Source organism: Augochlora pura, chromosome 4 (genome assembly GCF_028453695.1).
Source record: "Augochlora pura isolate Apur16 chromosome 4, APUR_v2.2.1, whole genome shotgun sequence".
In the NCBI taxonomy this organism is placed as follows: domain Eukaryota; kingdom Metazoa; phylum Arthropoda; class Insecta; order Hymenoptera; family Halictidae; genus Augochlora; species Augochlora pura.
The window spans coordinates 12497148-12503147 of record NC_135775.1 but is presented as its reverse complement, the minus strand read 5'-3'; the positions used below and the strand labels follow the sequence as shown (position 1 = coordinate 12503147).

Genomic DNA, 6000 nt, shown 5'->3' with positions numbered 1-6000 from the left:
CCGATAACCGATCAGACGTCCATTTTTTATTGGTTGACATTTCTCTAAGTGACGCCTAGAAACCTGACAAAGGGTGTAAGCAGAATTCTCAAGTATCGCATAATCTTTGTATGATAAGCTCCGTAAGAAATGTCACTTCATATATCTATCAATCATTAGTATCTATACGTGGAGATAGTATCTTGTTTTGTTACCTCTTTTTCGTAATCAAGGTCGTTATGCATCGACAATCTGCCTCTTCCGATTCGCATGCACGAGCAAACTCAATTGTTGTCGGTTTCGAATTCTGCAAATTTCGTATCTTCGTATAAAACATTTGGATCAGGGAGGATTAAATTTCACACGACGCTTTAGGAAATATCGAGTCGCATCTACAAGAGGTTAAATCTTGGTACGCGTTGCTCGTCTCGGAGCATTCGAAGGCACTCTTCGATCCGCGGAGGGATCTTTACGGTCGATGGGGTCGATGATGGTTGTAATTAAAAGCGACAGTGATCTCTTACATTAAAGCGGTTCCCAGCCGAGACCGTAACCTAATAATATTGTCAAACGGCTGATCCAGCGAGTTTCGAAGTTCCTTGTCATAAAAAGGAGAAAAAAGGGGGTGGCTTCTAAAGGGATAGGTTGGCGAGGGTGGTCGGCTGGAAGAAAGAGAAGAACGATTGTTCTTGAGCAGGAGGAGGAGGAGGATGGAAAACGGCAAAGAAAAAGGAGAAAGCGGAGAGAGTCGCGAATTAGGGGTGGCGAGGAGCGTGTGCGCGTACCATTGGAAAGAGAGGGTTGCTTCCGTCCCCTCCATCGCTGCTTCCCTCCCTCGATCTCCAGCGAACGCGCGAGCTTCGGGATTCGAGGCGGTGTGGAAACTCGAGCAGACAGCCAGTCGCTCGGCGTTCGTTCGACAACGTGGCTCGGAAGTGCTGCTCGTCGATCCAGAGAACACCGACACACACCGAGAGACGAGGATGTGGACAACGACGCGGACACCGATTAGGATGTCACCGGTTGTCCCACGATCCTGGCCGACCGGATTCGATCGTGCCGTACGGGAGAACCCTTAAAAGGGAAGAACTCGCCGCGGCGTTCGGCGATCCTGCCTCACTGGAATCCACAGGTACCCTCAAGTGGCGTCCTCGTTAACCGTCGTACATACCGTCCAACTACGCCCATCGAGACGCCGGGCCATCAAACAGACGTCCGTTCTTTCCATGGACTGAATAACCGAGAACTGGATCGATCCTGTACCGCGTGTGAAACTATTACGAGTGTGTGTGGTCTGTGTGTGTACGGGAGATCCTCGAGGATTCACTTAGCCGCTGCCGTTACACTGCTGCTGTTACCATCGCCGTTGCCGCGAACAGTGAGGATTTACAAGATGACCGGGAGAAAGCCGGACGGTGTCAGAGTGACCAGGTGTGAATTAAAGAACGAGGCTCGGCGATCGATAGAAATCGTGCGGGGTGGCTAATGGATAGCACGCCGGATGTACGACGTCCCTTCGGGCCAAAGAATTCTCGGCGTTCCGGGTTAATCGGTTGAATTTCCTGGTCGACGCTGGAGGATCCCAGAGTGGCCGAGATTGGACCGGTGGCGCACTGGCGGTGCCCGATTAAAGCGGCGCGATCCACCGACGGGATCCACTCGATCGTTCGATCTTCCTGATTCGGAGAGGGGTTCATGGGGCTGAGCGAGGGGATCCATCGCAGTGTCCGACGATCTTGCGGCGAGCGCAATAAACCGTGGCAGCACAATGCCAACCGGCCTCGATTGAATGGTGCGTCGAGCGAGGTTTTTGATCTCGTTGCAAAATATTGAATCGATCTGCCCGCCGGTGAATGGCGGGGCTTAGGACGACTTCCGTGTATTCTATGGTTGGGTCACGGTGCTGGGGATCATCCCCCTGACGCACACGCAGGGCGCGGGACCGAGACAGCGGGCCAGCAGAGACAGCGGGAGCGAACAGAGGGACGGGAGGCCTCGATACGTCGATCTTGCGCAGAATATGGGGATGGCACGAGGAGCACTCGGCGACGAACGCGTGACACCATGAGGAAGCTCTCAGCCGAATCGACGTCGATTACGGATTACGCTTTGATCCGGCGGATTCCTCAGTGTCGAAGAACGCGGCGGCGCGCCCATTAAGACGGAACGGGTGCTCGCGCGTCGGACTAGCGATCTTCTCTTCATTGATCATTGGCAAAACTCGCGGGGCGGTCATGGATCGACGGTCCAACGACAACGAAGATGTCACGCCGGTGAACCACGGTGAGTAACGATCGCGCCTACCCCGATCGCCTATGGGTATGCGTTCGCTGTCTTCGTGACCGTGGGCCTCGCTTGACCGAGAAATGCCTCGCTGTGTCAAGGGTGTAGCCACGCGCGATTTGAATTGCTAAACGGACCTTAATCGCTATTAATTAAAACGCAATTCGACCGGCTGCCATGAACGGGAAGCCGCTTACCTGGCCAGATTGCCGTAAGGCGGTAAATTAAACGTGACGGATCGCTGATGATAGACGACGTTCCTACGAAACGCGAGAATTTTTTCTTGGCTAGGCGTTCCCTATCTACGTTGCACACGTGTAGCGGTCTCGTACGTTATGCGAGAAGTAATTTTCGGGCAGGTGTGTTTGCTTAATGGTTTTAAGAGGACGCTAATTACATTAACAGTTTGATCGCTATGTAGACAATCTCGAAAATGTCATCGAGTTCAGGCGACGTAGTTAATTAAATCGAAATTGGAAAGTTAAGTTGTATCATGCTAATTACGTTATCAACATTTATGCGTTTCCTCGGATCGCGATAAAATTAAGAAGATATGATAGATTAACGTGAGCATTAATTTTCTATTTCGAATGAATAATTTAACTGTGTAAATAATTTTCAATAATCACGATTAAAATTATAAATTATAGTGGTATTTAGCATGGTGAATTATGATTCGTAGATTAATGTACATTCGTGTAAGAAGTAAGTACGATTTTTGTGTTATCAAAGACCGCGCTGTTTTTTTAATGTTGCAATTAATCTGATTGCAATCTAAAGTGGAAACAGTGTATTTTTACCGATAGCAGTTATTTCTGACTGCCCACCCCAACGTAATTATATAAGAATTTCAAGTTTTCCCATTTTATTTTTTTAAAGAGCACAATGAATTAGCACAATTAATTAAATTCCTTATAATTTTATTATTATTTTGATTTCGGTAGAGATAGCTCTCGATTTACATAACTATAAAAAATGCAATGACATTTAAATTAATACTACGTAGTATTTTAGAGAGTAATACGTTACACGTGTTCCACGACCGCGATCTCGTATTCCGCGTAGAAAAAGCCAAATTAATTTTGAACGCGCCGCTTTGGAGCGTATTCGGGGAATTTAATGACTTTTTCTGGTTAAATTTGTTTTTATCTCGCAAAGGAAACTTGTCGCAATTTATTAAAATACTATTGCTACATATACGTCGTGCAACGACGTAGTTATTGGAACGATGACAGCGAGCGCGATAGCAATTGAAATAACGCATGGCTCGAAATGAGTCGTCCCGTGTTTCACGATTATTGCAAATATAATAAATATTTTCGTTTCCGCGACAAATCGTCGAAACGAATTTCCGATAAATGTGCTTTCGCCATTTTTTATAAGGGAACACGAGCTGGTAATTTCGACTGTAGTTCTGCCGTTTGATGATGTCGGGGGGAGAACATTCGACTACAGGGTATCGTTGCACGGTTTCTATTTTTTTATTGCACGGTGTCACCAGTTTTTCGATTGCACCGGTATTTCGTGACCTCTCGCAGCCAATCGAAGCGGCGTTGGATGGTATCGAGGGTGGACCGAATATTCACGTTCTATTAATTCGTAACAATTTTGCGGGCTACAATTATATCGAATAGGGTGACGTATTTCTGGATTATCGGCCGTTCCATTCCTCTCGCTCGGTCCCCGAGATTTACCGGAGCATCGGGAGAATATGAGAGGGAGTTAAACTTGCTTAACGATGAGCCCGAACAAGTTACTTGGTCCCCGCTATAATTTCCGTCGTGTCAACACTGTTCGGGGCACGGTTAGGGAGATAAAGTCGGATAGCGTGCGTAAAGTAGCAGATATTCGTAATCTCGCGGGTCAAGAACGTTTTGAATTAACGCTGTTCCGGCACTCGCGCGAGGAACGGGATAAGCCGCAAGAGTAATGACCGTCGAATTTCGTGCTGTCGACCTTATTACGGGCCGTTCCACTGCCGGACCTAATGCGTGCTTTTACTACTTAACGCGATGCTGGTATCGTTATATCAGAATGATTACTACACAGGCTCGGGAAATAGGCTCCTTTAGATTATATTGAATTACTCCGACCAGATCTGAAGGCGCATTAATAGCTGATAGCTGCTGGTTCGACTCGAGTTTCGTGGAAAACAGCTCGGGTAACAATGTACAATTTGTGAAAGTCGTTTCACACTAGAAGCTTATAAATATTCAAAGTATGCGCATGTCGAGATCTTGCATTTAATAATCCATGTAATTATCTCTCGCGAAACGGCACCGCCTTGAACTGCTGGGCCAAAAGTCGTTACTTTTACTCGTGCTCGTATTTTTTTGGACTATGATGATGAACGTTTCAACGCTTAACACACGGCCCACGTTAATTTACGGTTTTCCATTTTGACTTATTAAGTCCAAAAATGCATTTTAAATGGACAAAACGCAAATTGCGCGTGGCAGATTTTATCGTAGAACTGCAAAATTTTAATATCGTAGAAACTTTTGTTTCCTAAAATAATAGGTTTATTGAAGTAGAAAAGACAAATAATGATCAGACACGTTATCAAGTTCTCTTACTTAACCCTTTGGCTACGACAGACTTTGGCACGGCCGTAGTCTTTCGTTAGACATGCATTTCTGAGGAAGTATAGTAAAATATTCAAAATATTGAATTCTATTGCATTAAACCAATATTACTTGAAGTGAACGATAATTTCAAGCGTTTTCTTTTACAATATATAACATAAATATTACACAATATATAATTAATCAAATTTAATAATAAACGGGGGCGAAATTTGATCTTGACGCCTATTGGCGCCTACAGTACCGGGAAGCCAATATGTTTCGGACGCCATAGGCGCCAACAGTAGTCAAAGGGTTAAGAATACAGTATTAATCAAAAATCTAGATAAAGTGTTGTTATTATATACTTTCGACTAGCTATGGTTAAACGAATTATTCTAGTTCTTAGAAGAATTTTGGGTACTTTTTACATTTGTTTCTTCGTAATAAACAGCAATTCCTAGTGACTGCCCGTAAATTTTAATTGCCGCCAACTTAATAGGATCCACCGGTGACAAAAACTTGCAAAATCTGTGCATCCAGGAAATCAGTCATTGTGTTCACGGATGTGAGCGGGTTGCGCGACGCGCTTTGTTTTCCCTAAATTTAATGCAGTATATGTAACCTGTTGCACTCAATGTCATTGTGCCCCTCCCAATGTCTTAGAAAAGAAATTGATAGCGACTCCCCCGCCGGTTTAACGAGGTTAAATCGGAAATCTGAGCACATACTTCTTCTTTCCGAGCGCGTTTGTCTAAATTGGAACATCGTGCGAGCCAGAGATTAGTTGGCATCAAAGAGACATTATAGTCTAGAAAACGATAGCTACGCAAATGAAAAAACCATTCTGTTCTAATTGGCATTATTTGAACTACAGAATAATAACATAAATCTACCGGATATCAACCACTAGATATATAGTATAAATTAACCAGGAATGTATCATTTTTAATAAAAATGAATATTCTCTGATGTATAAAGCAAGATCTGAAAATTGAGATGTAAATCTTTCTTAGATATAAAAGGGGGATAAAGGGAAATAAGTAAATGATAAAAATAAAGGTTATAAAAAGGAAGTAAATCTGTTTTATAAATATTTTATAGCATAAAGTAAATAAATAAAATTAAAAAAATGAAATAAATAAAATTTAGTCTCACATCATCACTATATCCG

General features: G+C 44.0%; 1 protein-coding gene across 1 annotated transcript in view; it reads left to right on the top strand.

Annotated features, from left to right (window-relative positions):
* Positions 1 to 1192: 1192 nt before the first annotated feature.
* Positions 1193 to 6000, top strand: part of Dop2r (dopamine D2-like receptor) — a 334074-nt gene continuing 329266 nt past the window's right edge. The window contains exon 1 of the mRNA XM_078178174.1: positions 1193 to 2262. The gene's annotated coding sequence lies outside the window, so the exon portion shown is untranslated. The remainder of the gene's footprint in view (positions 2263 to 6000) is intronic.